Raw genomic sequence first — 22,731 nt, 5'->3', positions numbered from 1 at the left:
AAATTTGGAGATTATCTCGAAGAAGTAGTACCTCAGAGACAGGTCTTTACTGTCCACATGTGGAATGAGGCAGGGAGGAAGACTCTAGGACATCTTTAGTCGTTGCAACTCACTCCCCAAAGGTCCTTATTGATGAGAATTCCACTCTCCTCCTGCACCTCTGTGGGAGTCCGTGGTTCTCCCTCAGGATTGCTGGCTTTCTGGGCACACGGAAATATCAGCTCATGGCCCTCTGGGGTAAGGTGGTGGCATATGACCAGCAGTAGCCAAGGAACTATGATGAGAAGTGACAAGTGTCACTTAAGTCGCAGATGTGAGACCCTCTAGGGCTCTCTTCCTGCTGCTGTGATGAGTGAATGTGGGAGGAGGGAACCAACTGAGAGGACACAGTGGTACAGGTGGCCCTGTGATCACCTGGGGGCCACCATCGTTGCCACTAGCCCCCATACCTGGCAACCCTGAGATGGTGGCCACACTGTCAGCCTGGACCCTGAGAGGCCCATGCACTCCCTCGTGAAGGACAAGGAGAATGAATAGGCCCCAAATCTAGCTTGATTGATTGATTGATTGATTCATGAGAGACACAGAGAGAGAGGCAGAGGGAGAAGCAGGCTCCCTGAGGGGAACCTGATGTGGAACTCAGTCCCAGGACCCCGGGATCACAACCTGAGCCAAAGACAGATGCTCAACCGCTGAGCCACCCGGGTGCCCCCCCTCCCAAATCTAGTTTTAAGTCACTGAGGTTTGGGTGGGTGCCAGAGCCTAGGCTGATGGGTATATCTCCCCTCCTTTCTTCTTCTTCTTCTTTTTTTTTTAAGATTTTATTTATTGGGAATCCCTGGGTGGCGCAGCGGTCTGGCGCCTGCCTTTGGCCCAGGGCGCGATCCTGGAGACCCCGGATCGAATCCCACGTCGGGCTCCCGGTGCATGGAGCCTGCTTCTCCCTCTGCCTATGTCTCTGCCTCTTTATCTTTATCTCTCTCTCTCTCTCTCTCTCTCTCTCTCTCTCTCTCTGTGACTATCATAAAATAAAATTTAAAAAAATTAAAAAAAAAGATTTTATTTATTCATGAAAGACACGGGGGGGGGGGGGCAGAGACACAGACAGAGGGGAAGCAGCTTCCCCTGGGGAGTCTGATGCGAGACCCAATCCCAGGACCCTGGGGTCATGACCCGAGCCAAAGGCAGACACTCAACAGCTGAGCCACCCAGGTGTCCCTCAAAACATTATTCATGTGCTTTATATGTGATATCATGATTAACCCTCCTAGTGACCTTGCGAGGTGGTGATTATAGTGGATGCTATGGGTATCCTCAGCCCTTTGACCAGGCGGGCGCACCCACCTCCCAGCCGCTGTGCCTGTGGGTTGCTAGCGGTTTACAGCTCTCCCTTTTCTCTGGAGAATTGCCTTCTGCCCAAGAGGAGTGAGAGAAATCTCTCACCGCGTACCAACCGTGGGTGACTAAGGATGTGTTAGGAGTTAGTTGCACAGTTAGGTGGTCCGGACCAGGGTCCCCAGCAAGAAAATATGGAGTCAGGACAGCCAAGACAAAATAGCACTGTATTGGGCTTAGACAGGACCACACAGGCAGTCTGCTTTGCAGCCTTTGCAGAAACGACCTCTGTAAAACATCCTAAAATAAGGCAAATGACCACAAAGCATTTGCGAGGGGCAGTTAAGACATAAGCCCCCAGATGCCAGCAAAAAAGGACCATCAGCAGGTTGACATTAACCTAGTAGGTGGACAGATATGGGACCAAAGCTCTGACTGGTACGGCCCAGCACACCCTGATTCCTTAAGATGGTTCTGCAAAAGAGCTCATAAAAATCCCTAAACTGAGAAACTCCAGGGGCAACCCTCTCAGGGCTCCCTCTGTCCCCAGGAGCCTTATACTTTTGCTCAGTAAACTTTGCTTTGCTGCCACCACTCTTCAGCTGGTCTACCTCTTTGTTCTTCCAAGTGGTGTGACCAAGAATCATAGGCATTAAGGCGGAGAATTCCTGCAACACGTAGGGCCTAAAAAGCTCCCTGCCTTAAGGTGGGACTGACTTTATGGGCCAATTCATGAGCTTCCTGTGAATCAGATTGTAGCTGGACCCCAGCTGACACCATGTCCTGACTTAGTTCTGCGCCATCCACTTCCCTCCCTTCTGTCTCCTGAGAGGACTCCCTCCATGAATCCCATGCCCCCCCAAGCCCTTTCTCCTGCAAGAGAACCTGACCAGAGGCACTGATGATGTCTCCATTTACAATGGGGAAACTGAGACAAGGGAGGCCAAGGAACCTTCCCAGGAGCCATCCCAGACTTCACAGTAAGCTGTGCAAGCAGCATTTGAACCCGAGTAGTCTGAGTCTATGCAATTTATCACTGCTCTTCATTTGTTTTTTTTTTAAAGATTTTATTTATTTATTTGAGAGAGAGAGAGAGAGAGAAAGCACAGAGGGAGAGGGAGAGGGAGAAGCAGGCTCCCCACTGAGCAGAGGGCCTGACATGGGACTCGATCCCAGGACCTGAGATCATGAACTGAGCCAAAGGCAGATGCTTAACCGGCTGAGCCACCCAGGTGCCCCATCACTGCTCTTCGTTTATAAAGAACCTGTAATGTGCCAATAAATGTCATGTCTCAGCAAACATGAGTTGTAGCTCCTTTGCTCAGATGCTGAGCGATGGAAATCAGTCATACGGGAGCCTTGTACTTCCAGGAGCTTATAAGCTCTTGAAAGAGACAGTCACCAGTCGAAGGCAGTGATCATAGGCATAAACACACACACACTCAGGCACAGCCGTACACACACATGTACACGCATACAAGCACATGCCTGCACATGTCCTGGTGCCACGTCTGCACATACATACACACACATACACACATACCCAAGCCACACCCTTACAATGAAATTCCCTACAGATTCTAAAAAAAAGTCCTAGACTCGGGACACCTGGGGGTGCTCAGCGGTTGAGCAGCTGCCTTTGGCTCAGGGCGTCACCCCCGTGTCCCGGGATCGAGTCCTGCATTGGGCTCCTCGCAGGATGCCTGCTTCTCCCTCCATCTATGTCTCTGCCTCTCTCTGTGTGTCCCTCATGAATAAATAAAATCTTAAAAAAGAGTCATAGACTCTGTTCTAAAAACATATTTTCAATGGAAAAACTAATTTTTTAAAACCTAACATTTTAAATATTTTAACGTATGTAATTCTTTTTCTTTTAAATATCAGCAGGATCATTTCTGCTTGTTTCCTTCTTTATGTTTCTGTACAATAGGAGGTTTAAAAACACACAGATACACAAAACCAGATGCATATTACCATGTCCAAAGGGATATTTTATTTTATTTCTTTATTTTTAAAATTTTTTTAAAGATTTTATTTATTTATTCATGAGAGACAGAGAGAGAGAGAGAGAGAGAGAGAGAGGCAGAGAGAGAAGCAGGCTCCACTCAGGGAGCCCGACGTGGGACTCGACCCCGGGTCCCCAGGACCATGCCCTAGGCCGAAGGCAGGGAACAAACCGCTGAGCCATTCCAGGGATCCCATAAAGGGATATTTTATGTATTTCAGAGAATAATAATAACGGCACCTGTGTGAGGCTAACCTGTGGTCTGATGAACAGAAGACGAAATGAAACTGTGGGTCATTTGAGGGCGTGATGATGTGGACATTAAATCTTTAGATGTTCATTTGTTCCCACATTATGAAGTTCTGTTTTCTAATTACTGAATTCCCCAGAGGCCGCCTTCTCAGGCTCCCCCTCCTAAGCTCGCAGAGCCGCTCTGTCTGCTTCCCAGAGTCTGAGGCCTGCATGAAGGCCAAGTGGTCCCCAGACCTGGAGTCCTGGGGGTGAGTTCCTGCCTTACAACGACCCCAGGCAAGGCCCTGGCCCTCTTGGGACTCCAGTTCTCAGCTGTGTGGATGCAGAAAATGACAGCCACGTCATTTGGTGAAGGGCTTTTCGTGAAGACGAAAGAGGGGAACACCTGCAGGGCACCTCAACCCAGCTCTGGTGGAGAAGACGATAAAGGAATGGGAGCACGAGGGGAGCTGTGAAACAGCAGGGGGTAGAGGCGACTGCAAGAGCCCCTGGCTCCTCATGTGGCTTGGCGACCACACAGTGTGGCCGGAAGCCGATGAAGAGGGGCCACGGGTGCCCCTTCACCTGGATGGACCAGTGAACATTTTGCCACAGCTGTTGTACTGATTATTATTATGAATGGTGGTGGGCCGGTAGTAGTAGTGGGAGCGGTGTCGGTAGGAACATTGGAAGCAAATTGCAGACTCTGTGACCCCGTGCCCCTCAGATTCATTAGGATCTGTCTCCTGATGGCAAAGACATTCTTTTCCACAGTAGAATAACCAAACTCGGGGAACTCAACAAGTGATAACAGTATCATTTCGTAATACACACTCTCCATTCAAATGTGCCAATCGTCCCCAAATATGTCCTCCATAGTGTTTCTTTCTTCCAATCCAGGATCACAGGTGGTTGTCATTGGGTTTGTTGTGTCCTCTAGGAGAAATCTTTATTGTATTCCAGTATCACCAAGATTTTCTTCTAAAGAAAGAAGTTTGATAGTTGTAGCTCTTATTTTTTAGTCTGTAAGTGGATTATTGGTTTAATGGTGATATAATTTATTAACACCATTGTTCACTTGATGTTCACAGTGTCCTAGCTTAACCTGTATAAGCCCCTCTAAGCCAGCTCCCATTTCCTTTTGATAGATTGCCACAATTTTTTTAGCATATCCTTGGTTTTTGGCATAAGAAGATGACTCTGGCTCACCTTATATTTTAACTGTTTTGTGTCTAGAATCAGCCATTTTTCCCAGGGACCTTGGTTCCTTTTAGTATCGTAATATTTAAAAACCATGATCTGGGCACTAGGTTGCTCACTGCTGTTATAGCATGATTGCTTCTGTCTGTCTGTCTGCCTATCTATCTACCTACCTACCTACCTACCTACCTACCTATCTGGATTACTTCAGATATTCCAAAGCAACAAATATTTTGGTGTTCTTTTTAGTCTTCTCCTGGTTCATATTTATATCTGTCTTCTCCCACAGTGAGAACCCTGGCTCCTAATACATCAATATATGTACTTACTTGCTTAATTTGACGATACCTCGAAAATAGTTTCAGAACTGCTGTAACCATGATCTGTATATATATACATATATATATATATATATATATATATATATATATATATATATAAAAGCCCTATTAAACAGAATTTAATATTTCTTTTTCACTGTTTTTTTTCTTTTTTTATAGTGAGGGTATTTAAAGTATTGGCTCAAATATTATTTGAATTAATTCTTTTCTTTTTCCTCCCTGTGGTCATCCTATTAATTTCAAATACTGTTAATTGGTTTCTGTTTGCATTCAATTTTCTTTTTTTCTCACACTTGTGTTGTTTTTTTTTTTTTAACATTTTATTTAATCATGAGAGACAGAGAGAGGCAGAGGAAAAGCAGGCTCCCTGCGGGGAGCCCCATGTGGGACTCAATCCCAGGACCCCAGGATCATGACCTGAGCTGAAGGCAGGTGCTCAACCGCTGAGCCACCCAGGTGTCCCAACATTAACAATTATTAGCCTGTGATAGAAGTATAATAAAGATGTACAGAGAACTCTAAAGTAGAGTTGGCAACTGTTATTTAACATAGCACTGAAAATCCCAGCCTCAGCAATCAGACAACAAAAAGAAATAAAAGGCATCCAAATCAGCAAGGAAGAAATCAAACTTTCACTATTTGCAAATGACATGTCTATGTAGAAAACCCAAAAGACTTCACCAAAAAATTTCCAGAACTCATACATGAATCCAGGAAAGTCTCAGGACACAAAAGGAATCTGTTGCATTTCTATACACCAATAATGAAGCAGCAGAAAGAGACATCAAGGAATCAATCCCATTTACCATTGCACCAAGACCCACAGGAGACCTAGGAATAAACCTAACCAGAGGTAAAGATCTGTAGTGTGAAAACTATAAAACACTTATTTAAAAAAGTGAAAATGACACAAAGAAATGGAAAAACATTCCATGTTCATGGATTGGAAGAAGAAATATTGTTAAAATATACTACCCAGAGCAATCTACATGGTTAATGCAATCTCTATGAAAATATCAACAGTATTTTTCATAGAGCTAGAATATACAATCCTAAAATTAGTATGGAACCACAAATGACTCCAAATAGCCAAAGCAACCCCCAAAAAGAAAAACAGAGCTGGGGGGTATCACAATTCCAGACTTCAAGCTCTATTACAAAGCTGTGATCATCAAGACAGTATAGTCCTGCACAAAAACAGACACACAGATCAATGGAACAGAATAGAGAATTCAAAAAACAGTGGAACAGAATAGAGAACCCAGAAATAGAGAACCCTTAACTCTAAGGTCAACTAACCTTCAACAAAGCAGGAAGGAATATCCAACAGAAAAAAAAAGACGGTCTCTTCAACACACGATGTTGGGAAAACTGGACAGCCACATGCAAAAGAATGAAACTGGACCCGCTTTCTTACACCATACACAAAACCAAACTCAAAATGGTTGAAAGACCTAAATGTGAGACAGGAAACCATCAAAATCCTAGAGGAGAACACAGGCAACAACCTCTTTGACCTCAGCTGCAGCAACTCCTTACTAGATATGTCTCTGGAGGCAAGGGAAACAAAGGCAAAGATGAACTATTGGGACTTCATCATGATAAAAAATAAGTTCTTTTTTTTTTTTTTAAGACTTTATTTATTTACTCATGAGAGCCACACACACACACACACAGAGGCAGAGACACAGCGAGAGGGAGAAGCAGGCTCCATGCAGGGAGCTCGACACTGGACTCTGGGATCATGCCCTGGGCCAAAGGCAGATACTCAACCGCTGAGCCACCCAGGCGTCCCCCAATGAGGTTAAAACCTAGTGCAGCAGGTATGCATGGTCGCAGCTTATTGAATGGCCGGAAGTGTGCGGAGTTCCCTGGGCTAAAGTTTCCCAGGGTGGCCAGGCAAGCAGGAAACAATCCTCTGGCGCCCAAGCACAAAGGGATAGTCAGGGCCTTACTTGGAGCACCTGGTGTCCCCACCAGAGAGTAGGCAACCAGTAAGTCACAAGGCCCTGGCTGGGGCCAGGAGGTCAACTGATTCTGGCACCACCTGATTCCATCACCTTCGCCCCCAGTGTACAGCACTGATGGATCATACAGCAAGAGCAAATAAAAACAAAATCAGCACCCCAGAACCCCAAATAGCACCCCCTTCCTCCTGCAATGTCCTTCTAGCACCCTCTACTGACAAAGCTTAACATCGTGCTCTCTGTTAAGGAGAAATGCTTGGGTCCAGTTCATTGCCACAGAGACACAGTGGGTACTAAAGGGTACCACCGAAGCTGGGAGGCTCCTAACGTAAATTCTTCAAAGTTGGATTCATGAGTCAAAGGGCAAAGGCAAATAAATATTCTGTTAGATTTTGATGACTTTAACGCTATTGGGTTTATCATTCTGCATTCCCCCCAACAATTTATTAGAGCACCCTGATAGCTCACGGCCTCATCGACACAGGGTGCTGCCAAGCTTTTTGCCTTTTGACAATATGATAATTGTGAAATTTTATCTCATTGTCATTTTAATTTACGTTTATTTTGCTGTTAGTAAAGTTGAACATCTTTTCATATATGTCAAATCATTTTTATCCTTTTTTTTGGTAAATTGTTCTTTTGCCCATTTTTCTATAGGGGTTTAAAATAAGTTCTTAACTAGCTTAAGAGCAGGATAAAAGTCAGGGCAGCTACAACTGCAAATTACTTACGAAGGAACAGTTTTGTCGGGCTTCTTGTTGTTGTTTTCCCTTAACTTAGAGACTGATGTTCAAATCTAAGTTTGGTTTATTTCAGTATTTACTGGGTCCTCCCCGTGGGCCAGACACCGGAGATAGCCTAAGACGTGGTCCTTGCTGTTTAGGAGTTTACATCTTCGTGGGAAAACAGACGTGTGAAATTACATGGGAGACAGTAGAACTGTGATTAAAATATGAATTAGGAGATAAGTGGGCTTGGGTGCAAATCCTAACATTGCCCTTTCAACAATTAGCTGTGTGAGGCTGGGCAGGTAGCTATCTTTCTGCCTCAATATCTTAAGACAGAAAATAATGATAAGCACCTCAGAGAGTTCTTATAATAATTATGTTACTTATTATAGGGAACAACTAATATACTGCCTGGCACATAGTAGACATACAAAAAATGGTAGATAATAATAAATAATAATGATTATAATAATAATAACAAAAGTGATAGAGGAATTTATAGACTGCTATGGTAGCATATATATATATATACTCATATATATACTCATTAAATTTTATACTCATTGAATTTTAGATATATATACTCATATATATACTCATTAAATTTTAATTTAATTTAAAAGTGTATTTTGACTAAGTCATCAAAAATGTTTAAGCCATATGCAGTATACTTCGTTTAATAAGATAATTTATTACATTTTTTCATATAATTTTCCTAAGTGTTGATGAAATAAAGGTAAATGCTTAACAAATAGTAAAATCACAAATATAAAAACCACCAATCTGGTATCCTGAATTGTTAGTTATATAAATAAAGTATTAGCATAAAATGCGAGACAGTAGAATTCACATGTTGTCATCGCTTGAGGGTTTTAAAGACTTAGTTCATGCAAAGAATTACAGTTCATTGACTCATCCACTTACTAATTTTCTCTCTGTCTCCATTTATCACATATATACCAAGAAGCTAAACATAAATTCCAAGCTTATGTCTAATTTAAAATATGAAATATTTAAATATATTTGATAAACATGCTTAATTCACTATGTCATCTACTTCCTCTACTTCATAAGTTAGCAAACATGTCCTAGGAATCATGATCTGAAACACAGCTAAAAGAAAAAACATTTTTGGGGGTGCCTGGGTGGTGCAGTCGGTAAGGCGACCGATTCTTGGTTTCAGCTCGGGTTGTGATCTCAGGATTGGAGATCGAACCCCAAGTCCAGCTCCAAGCTCAGCATGGCCTCTGCTTGTGATTCTCTCTCCTTCTCTTTCTGCCCCTCCCTCTGCTCACACACACTCTCTCAAATAAATAAATAAATCTTTTAAAAAAAAAAACACTTCTGTTTTATTTTACCTAATTATAAATGTCCAGCTAGGTCTTGAGGGACATTCATAAAATACAGAAAACCAAAAAAGCAAAAAAGTCACATATAATCTTACTACTTAGAGATAAATTGCATTTGGGTTGTACCATATTTTTAAAAAATTCACCAGATATTTATTGACCTTCTACTATGTGCCCAGTCTAATTTTTGTTTGTTTGTTTTTTAAGATTTTATTTATTTATTTTGGGGGAAGGCAAAGAGGAGGAACAGAGGGAGAGGACAGCAGAGCGTGGAGCTGGATCTCACAACCCTGAGATCATGACCAGAGCTGAAATCAAGAGTTGGACGCTCAACTGACTGAGCCACCCAAGCCCTCCTGCCCAGTCTACTTAGGACACCCAGGCTTCTTGTGCCCCAGGGTGGCAGGAAGTAACTCTGTATTGTTTTTCTCCACCCCCCTGAAAGAATGATGGCCCTGCTCCCTGGGCTCAAGACATGGCCTGCAAAATCTACTCTAAAATGTTGAACTATGTTACACGTGAAATAATCATGTGTGTGATGTTCTGGGGACCTAGAAGAGCCTGTACATAGCACTAGTTAGAACATAGGCTATAAATTCTAAGAATACACATGCAAATATCACTTTTTTCAATGGTTTTCCATCTTAGTTTGAGCAAGGAAGGCTAAAAGCTACGGACATTTTGACAGAACTTAAAGCCCTGCTTTGAAGTAAAAAACCACTCTCAAAACACCAATTATCAGATGATTATTCTTTTTTTTTTTTTTTTTACGATTTATTTATTTATTTATTTAGACAGAGAGAGCCAGAGACATAGGAAGAGGGGAGAAGCAGGTCTATACAGAGAGCCTGATGTGGGACTCGATCCCAGGACTCTGGGTTTACACCCTGAGCCAAAGGCAAACACTCAGCCACTGAGCCATCCCTCAGGTGACTATTTTTATTTAAAAAGAAGGGATTCCTCAGTGGCTCAGTGGTTGAGTGTCTGCCTTTGGCCCAGAGCCTGATCCTGGGGTCCTGGGATTGAGTCCTGCATGGGGCTCCCTGCATGGAGCCTGCTTCTCCCTCTGCTTGTGTTTCTGCCTCTCAATCTGTATCTTTCATGAATAAATAACTAAAATCATAAAAAAAAAAAAGTGATTGTCTTGGGACGCCTGGGTAGCTCAGTGGTTCAGCGTCTGCTTTTGGCTCAGGGTGTGATCCCAGAGCCCCAGGATGGAGTCCTGCATCAGGTTCCCCTTGAGGAGCCTGCTTCTCCCAATACCTACATCTCTGCCTGTCTCTGCCTCTCTCTCTCTGTATCTCTCATGAATTTTTTTTTTAAAAAGTCATCTTAAAAGAAAAAAAGTGATCTTCTTTGCTAAAGAATTTGTTGCAATCACTTTTTAATTTTGTTACATTAACTGAATGGGGGCTACTATGAGTTATTTTTATCTGAGTTCCACAGTGCATTTCAATTTCAATTTAATTTACCAGAGATTTATTTGAAGTGTGAATTTTTGAGACCATGTTAACTGTATATGCTTCTAAATATCTCAAATTTCGGCTCTTGCCTGGGACCGTGGAGGAATCCAGCTCAGCAATGCGGGCATGTGCTCTCTCTGCTAACATTAGTTCCATTAGAATGCAACTCAATGGATGGGGCTTCCAAACTTCTCCGAAATTGCACTGGTTTGCGGAATAGCTATAGTTGTGTTAAGATTCGTATCTTCCATAATAGCTTCTAATATTAAACTTTAAAGATTCTAAATTGATTTAGATTTCTTGATAAGTTCTTAAATGGGTCTTGTCCTTGTCATCCTTTCTCCTGTGCCCCCATGTCATTACTGGTATCAAAACCATCTCAGGGACTTCTTCAAAAATCAAAATACAAGAACATACAAGTCGAAAATGTGTCTGTCACCTTGCAGGCTCATTCTCCAAGGACATTTTCTCTTGCTATATATATATATAATGAAATAAGAGGCATAGTGCTCAGCAATTGCCATTTTGACATATTCTATTTAAGGATTGATTGCTTTTTCTAACATTTTTGAATGATATTAATATTCAAAAAAGAATCACAAGGGACCATCTGGAGTTGGACGGAAAGCAAGTAGTCAATGAGTGACTCTCGGAAAGACTGCCCAACAGTTTTATACATTGCTGGTGAGAGTAGAAATTGGTAGGACCTTTCTAAAAGGCATTTTTGCATCCCACAATTTGAGTTATTAATTCCATCTGGGCATTAATCATAAGGAAATAAGAAAGATAAAGATGTTATGGTGAGAGATATAAAGGTAAAATGGTGAAAACCAGGGGAAAAGCCAAATCCTCCTCCATAGGAAATTGGTTAAATAAAACATGGCACCCGTATGATGCTGTGGCAGACAGCTGGCTGTCCAATTTCCATTCTCCTCTTCTTTGTTATTAACAAGACCCTATATTATTGTGGCCAGCAATGTGGTTGGCTAAAAATACTACATTTTACAGCCTTCCTTGCAGATAAGGGTGGCCAATAAGATAGGAGCAGAAATCCTTGGGTGAGACTTCCAAGTGCCTGGATGGCTGCCTGGACCCAGCTGTCTTGATCACTGCTATGATGGCTCAAGCCCCAATAGCCATGTGGGGACCATGACAGAAAAGCCAAGAGAATTGTAGCGACTGCAATTCTGACATCCTTGAACCACTGTAACAAAGCCAGCAACTGCCTCCTTCCAGATGTCTCATTATATGAGAAAAATAAACCCTTCCATGTTTATGCTACTTAAACTCTGTTCAGAGCAGCCAAACACAATTCCTAACTGACACAGATGAAACATTCTGCAACCATTTAAAATTATCTTTCTGAAAAATGGAATAAAATATTAAATGAGAAAGCCAGAATACAAACTCTTATGTGGTCTACCCTATTTTGTTCTTAAATTATACGTATATATTTTTTATATGAATGGAAAAGACGAAATATATTAAAATGTCAAACGGTGGCTGTCTTGGGATTGGGGGTTATTTGTTATTACTATGACTTACACTTTCCTATGCTTTCTAAATTTTCAACACTGACATTTTTTTTTAAAGGATGTTTGTAAGATTGCCTAGTACACACACATGACTGGTAAGATTGCAAATTGGTTAAATGTACGCTTTTTGGAAAGCAATGGGTCGACACGGGTCAAAAGCTTTTATAGTTTCCATGCTCTTACTCTCTGTTTCTACTTTGACCTCTCTTGGTATAATAATATTAGACTCAGAAAAGGGATTATGCCCAATGATGTTTGCTACAACTCTCTTTGATACTGAAAGAATGAAAACATACCAAATGTCCAACATTAGGAAAGCTTGTAATTAAATAAATGACAGTATATTCATCCTATATTACGCAGACTTACAGATCATGATTAAAGCAAGAAAAAGAACATTCTGGAACTTGGTTTAGAGTTATTTTCATGTCTCTAGATCCCCCTGCCACGGAAGCAGTGATGGGCATCTGTACCCCTGATCTAGAAGATATTTCTAGCTTCAACCAAAATTAGATTTTTGTCTGAGTCCACAGCAAGAAAACTGTCCTGTTGAGAAAGACAAAATGTTTTCCTGTTATGTTTCTGTGTCAAGAGCCAAGCCTTGAAGAGTCATTTCTTTGGGTTCTGTCTGTCTGTCACGGCAGCAAGACGCTGAGACGGGTGACCTGGGTGGGAGGAGGACATAAAGGGCTGGATGGAGAACATTCGTGCTCCGAGGAAGCAGCAGCTGGCTCTTGTGCTCTGCGTCACATACTCTGGGCTCACTCACGTTCTACAGAGGCTACATGGAGGCCTCTATGTCATGACACCCACATGCAGGTACCCAACTGTTTCTCTCCATTTTTCCGCAGCAAGGTGGGGAGGTGCTTTGGATCTGCTCAACCCATGAAGGATGGAAGTTGGTAGATAAATGTCCCAGCCTCCCATCCTTTGAAGAAACCCCAGAGGTTCTCCAGTGAGACTGAGCTCTGGTTGCCCAGAGCAATAAGTAGCTCTATAATACGCCTTGTTTTTCCTTTTCCTTCTCAGTTCTGTACTCTTACTGGAAGTCACTTCCTAAATAAATAACCTGCATCCCAACCCTTACCCCAGGCTCTACTTTGAGGGAAAACCAACTGAGACAGATAGACCGTGAGATGAAAGAGGAGGAAGAGAAGTATCAGCCCTCGTTTATCCAACTTTGGAACGCCAAGAACATCGATAGCAGTAACCACGGGTACATTAGACCAATAGTTTTTGAAAAAAAGACATTAAGTGGAATAAAAAAGAATATTTCAGAGTGCATAACATGCAGTAAGGGTAAGTACTGTTCCATGCAACTTCTTTTCAGGTGTGTGTGTATACGGGGTCACAATGTATAATGTATTTCTCCCAATGGCTTGTGGTCCAAAAAGCTAGAAAACCACTGATCGAGGATACCATATGAGTTCAAGGAGTCCCTACTCTGTTGCAGCAGAATTACTTACACATTTATGAGATAATTTTATTTTTTAATTAATTAATTTTTTAAAAAATTTATTTATTCATGAGAGACACACAGAGAGAGGCAGAGACACAGGTAGAGGGAGAAGCAGGCTCCATGAAGGGAGCCCGATGTGGGACTTGATCCCGTGACTCTGGGATCAAGACCTGAGCTAAAAGCAGATGCTCAACCACTGAGCCACCAGGTGCCCCTATGAAAGAATTTTAATGACGTGGAAAATGGCTTCTGTTGGGGCCTGAGCATGGTGGGGGGAAAATAACAAAATGCGGAATACAGTAGGACCTCAACTATGTCAGAGAAAACCTATGAAGGAAAAGACCAGAGTCATGCATTCATTTCCAGCTTTATCCAAAGTGGCAAATTCCTAAAAACACCATGAGTAATAAAAAGGCACTTAATTTAAAATGAGTGTACTCACATGAAATAAGGGAGAAGCAGGAGACACCAGGTAGGGGCTCTGTGGGTCTTGTTCCAGAGTGCCTAGAGTCCTGTTTGCACCACAGAAGACAAGAATGATTTGTTGGATGAAAGAGTGGAAGTTAAGGGGTCACATGTTCACAAATCCTAATCTTAGAAGCACACAGCGTTGCCTGGCTTCAGGGAGGAGGGATGCTGACTGATGGCCCTGCTTTATGCAGCTACAAGAGCTGTATACCTTCCAGCATTTGCTGTGGCCTCCTGGGCGCTTCAGACATGGGAGTTGCTACAGATCCTGCTGTCATCATCCATTTAGGAGACAATTCTGTGTGTCTGCTTTGAAAAAGGTGTTAACTTTTTCACTGATTTATTGAAAAAGCAGTGTAAATTAGTTGTTAATAAGGTGAGTGGAAGGCATATATGACAACATGTTAATCATGGTTTCTTCTGGATAATGGGGTTATTGGGGGCACCAAGGTTAGTACGGATTTAAAAGCCAAGCCCTGTGTTAAACTATCTACTAGACCTGTGTTTTGTTCTCATGGCCACCCAACAAAACAGATACTGTTATCCTTACATGAGAGAGGATCAAAATGCTTAATATTAATAGCCAGTAGTTATTGAGCAATAACTATGTACCAACAGTTAATGTACCTGAAAGCTTTATGTATATAATCTCATTTAATTCTAACAACCTTATGAAGGAATTATATTTATTTTCCCATTTTACAGATAAGGAAAGGTAAGGCTTCAGGGAGATGATTTGTGAAGAAAGAGTGAATGAACACAGCAGATATGGTGCTTGCTCCTCGTTGTCCCTAAGGGCTCATGATTCACCCTTGGCCAACCTCTGGGAACGTGGCCCTTGGAGACTTCTTGGTGTTGGTGATTTGTGATTTTGCTCTATACACGCTGAGCAATGACCCATGTCCCCCTGGCTTGTCAGGTTGTTTAGAATTAGTGTCAAGACTGAGGATGTGCACCTGGTTTCATTGTTTGGTCCTGAGTTTTGGTTGCCACTGCAGGTTGTACGGTGGTATCTGCTTATGCTATAAGCCTCCACTTAAAGGCCTTGGACCCTGAGACTCCAAGAGGTGTCCTGGGGCAAAGACATTCCCTATGCTTCTCCACCAGAGGGAAAGCACATCCTGTGTGTTCTTAGATGAGGAAGAGCTTTGGAAGCCTGTGACCGATACCTTTGAATTTCAAAGATGCACACCTTTTCCTGATGCTTTTGCTCTGTATCCTTTGCTCCCAAGAACCCTACCAAACTGCTATTGGATCTTGTAAATTTTCACCAAGTGAAACACTATCCAAGACCATGCAACTAAAAGGTGGTAGAAATAGAATTCCGGCCCCGACAGACTGACTTCAGGCTTGCTCTTCTAACCATCATGTTCCACGATCATATGGCTAGCACGTGGTAGGTCTTACACTGAAAATTGGTGCTATTATTGTTGTGATTCCTTTGTTTTCTAAATTTGATGAATAAACATTATTTGATAATCAAAGGGAGACAAACCTTAGCAAAGTCCTTGGTAAGGCAATAGAAAGAAAAGGAATCTGAAAACAAGTCGACTATAAGGAAGTAAGTTAGAATATAACCAAGGGAAGGAGCGGTGAGCTTAAGTGTAAGACAGTTTTTCAGGAGAACATCTTCTCGCTCTTGGCATGGGCAAAAATGTATTGGCTAGGACATACAAAATACAAATCATAAATGGAAAAACTGATAAATTGGACCTCATCATTAAAAATTTCTGTTAAGATGTTAAGTAAATCAGAAGGAAGCTCACACATTGGAAGAAGATATTTGTAATAAATATATCTGACAAAGAACTGGTATCCAGTATATTTAAAGAATCCTTACAACTTAATATTAAGAAAATGTTAGAAGTGTGTAAAATACTTGGGCACCTGGGTGGCTCAGTGGTTGAGCGTCTGCCTTTGGCTCAGGGGGTGACCCCAGGGCCCTAGGATTGTGTCCCACATTGGGCTCCCCTTGGGGAACCTGCTTCTCCCTCTGCCTGTGTCTCTGCCTCTCTCTCTGTGTTTCTCATGAGTAAATAAAATCTTTAAAAATTTAATTAATTAAAAAATAAAATTATCTCATAAATGTGTAGATAATTCTGCTGCAGCAGAGTAGGGACTCCTTCGACTCATATGGTATCCTCTTCATCAGTGGATTTCTAAATAAATAAAATCTTAGAAAGAAAAAGAAGTGTGTAAAATATTTGAATAGATACTTCCCAAAAGATGTGAGTTGTAGGAATGGAAAATAAGCACAAAAGAGATTCTCAATGTGATCAATCACTAGAGAATGCAGATTAGAAAAACCATGAGACACGCGTACACATTCACTACAGTGGCTAACGTTCAAGATAAACAATGGGGAAACTAGAACTCTTATATACTGCTATGGAGAATGCAACCAGTTTGGAAAAACAGCTTGGCAGTTTCTTGAACACGTACATAGTATATAATGCAGCACTTCCACTCCTAAATATTTATTCCCCCCAAAAAATGATAACATATGCCCACCCAAATATTTGTATGTTAGTGTTCACGGAAGCTTTGTTCATAACAGCTAAAACTCGGAAACAACCTAAATGTCCATCAGGAGATACATGGAAAAAGAAATTATGGTCCCTCAATTCAATGGAATACTACTCAACAGTAAAAGGGAACAAACTTGATCCATCCACCAATGTGGATAAATCTCAAGGACATCATGTTGGGCAAAAGGAGTTGACACAAGAGAATGCCTACTGTATGACTATGTTTTTTTTTCAATTTTTAAAAATTTAAAAATTTTTATATTTTATTTTTTTATAAATTTGTTTTTTGTTGGTGTTCAATTTGCCAACATATAGCATAACACCCAGTGCTCATCCCATCAAGTGCCCCTCTCAGTGCCCGTCACCCAGTCACCCCCACCCCCCGCCCACCTCCCCTTCCACCACCCCTAGTTCATTTCCCAGAGTTAGGAGTCTCTCATGTTCTGTCTTCCTCCCTGATATTTCCCACTCATTTTTTCTCCTTTCCCCTTTATTCCCTTTCACTATTTTTTATATTCCTCAAATGAATGAGACCATATAATGTTTGCCCTTCTCCGATTGACTTATTTCACTCAACATAATCCCCTCCAGTTCCACCTATGTCAAAGCAAATGGTGGATATTTGTCGTTTCCAATGGCTGAGGAATATTCCATTGTATACATAGACCACATCTTCTTTATCCATTCAACTGATTATGTTTCTACGAAATTCCTGCGGTTGCCTTGGGATCTTTTGGAATGATGGAAATGTTCTACAGCTTAATTGTGGTGGTTATGAATATATACATTTGTCAAAACTCAACAAACTCCATGCTTAAAATGGGTACATTTTATTGAGTAGAAGTTATGCCTCCTTGTTGTTGATTTAAATATAAGGCAGCTCTTCCAAGCAGCAGCTGTGGCACCTGCTCTGACTCTGACCCTCCACCCCCAGACTCGACTGGAAGCACAGCCCCCCAGCCTCCCACTGGTATCAGATGCAAGAGCCTGTGCTTAAATAAGAAATCAGGCCTCACTAGAGACATCTGAGCAATGGTTGGACAACTACTTTTCCAGAACAAAAAGCAAACCCAAGCATCAGAAAAGGTGACTAATAAACATACCAAAAGCATGTGGTTGCACCAGAATCTGGCCAGATAAAACAGTTGGAGGAATTTCTTGGAACCTCCAATAAGCTTAGAGAAACTGGCGTTTTGGACTGTGTTAAAGGCTTCACAACAAAAGAAGTAAAACCTGAAGAGAACACCTGTTCTTAGAATATTGCTTCCAGAAATATTTTTGAATGACACAAAGGATATTCAGGAGATTTCAGGAAAATCGTATCCAGTGGAATGAAACCCTAGCAGCCAAAGCAGGACTCCTTGGCCAGCCCCACACAGAAGTCCCGATGGATGGACTCCTGGTGAGAGATGGCCAACAGCTGGTCCTCTAGAAATGAGGATTCTTCTGACAGAATTTCCTGAAAGTAGTAGCCACCATGTGAAACTGTCTGTCGTGACATTTGGGAAATTGAAACCTCTAGAGAAACAAAACTGCTATTTATTAAAAATAAATAGAAAGTCTTTTTCTTCCACGAAAATAATAAGATGCAACATCTGTTGAGACCTTGAGATTCAGTAGCTTGGTCACTTGATTAGAAGAAGAACTTCTAGGGACACCTGGATGGCTCAGTGGTTGAGCATCTGTCTTTGGCTCAGGATGTGATCCTGGGGTCCCGGGATCGAGTCTCATGTCGGGTTCCCTGCAGGGAGCCTGCTTCTCACTCTGCCTGTGTCTCTGCCTCTCCCTTATGTGTCTTTCATGAATAAGTAAATAAAGTATTTTTAATTTTTTAAAATTTTTATTTATTTACGATAGTCACACAGAGAGAGAGAGAGAGAGGCAGAGACACAGGCAGAGGGAGAAGCAGGCTCCATGCACCGGGAGCCCGACGTGGGATTCGATCCCGGGTCTCCAGGATCGTGCCCCAGGCCAAAGGCAGGCGCCAAACCACTGCGCCACCCAGGGATCCCAATAAAGTATTTTTAAAAAAGAAAATAATTTCTTGGGGTGCCTCAGTAGCTCAGTTGGTTGGGTCCAGCTCTTGGTTTTGACTCAGGTCACGATCTCAGGGTTGTGAGGTTGAGCTCTATGTCTGGCTCCATGCCCTGATGGGAGTCTGCTTGAGATTCTCTTCCTCTCCCTCTGCCCCTCTCTTCACTCTCTCTTGGTCTCAAATAAATAAGTAAATCTTAAAAAAAAAAACAATTTCTAATAGTTTCTTCAAAAGATATGCATATAAGTCAGTTTTATTGAAAGAGGAATAGTTAGTGTTTTCAAATGTTGTAGAAAGGTGGGGAGAAGATAACTGGAGAAAGATCACTGGATCCATCAATTGGTGGGGAGGACTAGGGGTTTCGAGATTACAGTTCACTAGATCAGGGGGTCAGAAATCAAATTGCTGTGCAGCCCGGGTGGCTCAGCGGTTTAGCGCCACCTTCGGCCTAGGGCGTGATCCTGGAGACCCGGGATCGAGTCCTGTATTGGGCTCCCTGCATGGAGCCTGCTTCTCCCTCTGCCTGTGTCTCCGCCTCTCTCTCTCTCTCTGTGTCTCTCATGAATAAATAAAGAAATAAATAAAATCTTTAAGAAAAAAAAAAGAAATCAAATTGCTGTGTGTGAGAAGGGAACACCTGACATGTAGAACAAATTGGAATGCTTTTGGTCGATGGGGCACAAGACGCCAAGCTCACACAGGGCATATGCTAACCATGGAGCAATAGCTCCCAAGCTGCTGGAAGCTGAAACTTAGAAATCTAATCAATAATCTATCACACTCTTTATTAAAGATACTTTGTGATCTCAAGTAGAGGAATGTAAAGATTCTCTTCAAAACAAGGCATTATTTATCTGTTCAGCCTCCTTTGGGTCCTTCTGTCAGTTCTCAGCAGGAGGCTTCCCTTCCCACTGGCCTGAGAGAGTTCCTCTCCCGTTGGGATGAGGTTCCTCATCGATCTTCTCATCCTCCACAGTGCGTCCCCTCTGTACCAGGGAGAGGGAGCCTCCTCCGATTAAAAGCTCTCCGCTGCCTGTCCTGGGAATCCTACCACCGCCCAGCCGGGAAAGTGCCCTTCGTCCACATGCATTTTCAATCACTACCCTATGCCTGCCTTCCCTTTGCCTTTACCAGGGGCTCCTTTAACCCCCAAAGCAATTTCTCCAATCTCTTTTTGCACCAAAGCTGTCAAACTTCTCAAGTTAGTCAAACTCGTCCTCAGTTACTCTTTCCAGATCATACTTTCCCACAGTCTGGCTTCCTCCTCTGTCCCCAAGAACCTCCCTCATGCCAAATCCAGTAGCCTTTTTGCAGACATACCTCCTTAAGCTTTCTACAATATCTGATGTGAGGGTCTAATTCTATTCCTACTAAATGTCCCTCTTTGGCTTCTGAGGAACCTTTCCTCCGTGATAAGTGTCCCACCCTTCCTCTTCCTCCACTAAGCCTTCTGACCAATCAGTTTATTTTTATTTCATTTTATTTTTTGAGAGGGAGAGGGGCGGGATGAGCAGAGAGAGAGAGGTGGGGAGAGAGAATCTTAGGCAGGCTCTAGGCCCAGCGCAACCCTGAGATCATGTCCTGAGCCAAAATCAAAGTCGGAGGCTTAACCGCCTGAGCCACCCGAGGCGCCCCTCTGATCAACTGGTTTTGATGTTCCCTCAGATGTTCTGTAACATTCCCTCTTCCCCACCTTCCCTCTCGGGCAGCACTTCTCAAATGCTCAAGGCCATACAGCTTACCCGGGACTCCTGTTCAAAAGAAGATTCTGATTCAGCAGGCGTGCGGTGGAGCCTGGGAGCCTGCATTTCTAACAATCCTCCGTTGGAGGCTGGAGCTGCTGGTCCAGAGACAGGCTGAATACCAAGATCTCAGGGAACAGAGCTTGCAAACAGATTGAAGCACAAACACTCCAAATGTGTGTAGTCCAGCAGGAAACGCTCTGAGTCATAATTTCAATATCACAAGAACGAGCATTCAGCGAGGATGACCTATGACTTTATTATTTAGTTTTGTTAAGAAAAAGCAGTTTCCCTCAGTATAGTACAGATTGGGAGGGAGAAGAAGCCCCGAATGTTACAGGTAATTAGTCTGTTTTCCATCAGCAAAGGTGCAACGAGGAGGTCAGATCAGGTGAGGAGGAGAGAGGCCTACCTAATGCCCCGCCTGGAAGGCACCTGGAATGCAACGGCTTTTTACTAGAATATGTATCGATCACTGAGTGACAAGAAGATTCAGTAGCTCTCACTTCTGAATTAACCAAACTTATATCCCCTCACATATGATTGTTCAATTGCATCCACTGCCTTTCTTCAGAGATTGTGCTCTTCAACTGGCATTTGATTTTAGATTCATCTTCCCAGACCCATTCAGCTAAGCCAGTAATTCAACCTTGATGGGATGTCAATGATCACCCAGGAAGATAACAGTCACGGTCTTTCCATGGCACAAAGCTTTGAAAGGCTGGCTTCTTTCATCTCCTTTCCTCCTGTGTATTAGAAAGATTTCTGCCACAGTTGGAAAATTCATTCAATAGCATGATTTGGGCTTGGTGATTAGGAGATGCCTAAGCTACACTTTGTTATTTAATCACCTACAAAAAAAAAAAAAAAAAACGGGCCATTTATTGCCTCCTGGTACTTTAGCAGTAGAGAGACATCGGATTTCAAATCTTCCATGAGTCCACTAAAATTATGCTCTGAAGAAAATAAGGTGGCATTAGAACAGAGAATATTTGGGAGCAATTTCTTGATGAAAGGCCGTACCTACTGAGGATATTATTTCAGGCAACTGAAAAATAAAGACTGAATTAGAAAGCAATTTGTGTCAAGATGCAAGTAATAGCTACTGGAATAGCAAATGAATGTAGTATTATCACTGCTATTGAAATGAGTCAAAATTAATTCACAGCTAACTATTTTTCTAAAGATGGAAAGAATTTGTGGGTTTACTATCATGAACACTCAACAGTACATGTTAGCATTTGTCAAATCCTAAATGCAAATATTCTGATAATTAAATAAGTTCAGCAGAGGATAGGGAACAGAGATTTTCCTTTTAAGTTCATCAAGCAAAACCTGACACTTCTTTGAGTTATCTGATTGAGAATAATTAATTGTAGACGGAGATGAAGCCAGGCTTGGTTTTACAGTAACAGTACATTTCTCTTTCTGTTCCTGTGTTCTAAGCAATTCATCCAAGGAGAGATCCCAGGCCTAGAAGAGGTACTGCTTAAAGCCCACCAGGAGAGGAAGTATATCTCCTTTCATCACTAAATCTCTGCTTGATTCACACAAGGACAAGTCTACATTTTCATATTTCAGAGGCCCAAGTGTACAAGAACAAATGGTCCCAGCACTGTCCCATCCATGTTCCTGTCATCACCAGCATCCCAAGGGAGCCCTGTGGCTAGTGGGAGACTTGGGAATTGCAGGAAAACACACCAGGGTTCAAGTCTGGGCGAGGCCATCTGCTGACTCCAAGATTCTAAGTAATTTCCTTAGCCTCTGAGAGATACAGTCAACACAAATGGGGTTAATATCACCCAATCCTTAGAATGACGAGAGCTAAACAAGTGAACAAACGCGAAGCACTCAGTCTGGTCAATCAAGGGTCGCTGCTGTTGTCATCAGGATCACGTCAACACTCCAAAATTACCATTCTGAAAAATCTACGTCATTCCTCCATTGTCTGTGGAATAAAGTCCAGGCAACCACCTCCGGATTAGTTCCACTTCCACCCCAAATTAGTTAACTCACTAACCCCTGAGTATCCTCTGGGCTTTCCTGTTTGTCTATTCACTCATTCAATTTTTCATTAATTTGTTTATCAGATATTACTGAGTAACAAATATTAGGGTAAGTGCTGAGGTTTCAAAGATTAGTAAGACATAGTCCTTACCCCCAAGGCGGGTCCACTAGAAGAGACAGCTATCTGTTTAAGTATTAATAATGCAAAGGAAAAGCTGCTGTAAAAGACAAAGCGCTGTGAGAGCACAGAGAAGGAAGCATTTAATTCAGATCTTGTGTTCTTTTGTCATCCTCGATGTCCTCCTCTATTACAGAAATCTTATTCAACTTTCAAAATG

This window comes from Nyctereutes procyonoides, unplaced genomic scaffold (assembly GCF_905146905.1).
Source record: "Nyctereutes procyonoides isolate TBG_1078 unplaced genomic scaffold, NYPRO_anot_genome, whole genome shotgun sequence".
In the NCBI taxonomy this organism is placed as follows: Eukaryota; Metazoa; Chordata; class Mammalia; order Carnivora; family Canidae; genus Nyctereutes; species Nyctereutes procyonoides.
Note: the sequence above shows the minus strand (reverse complement) of the source record.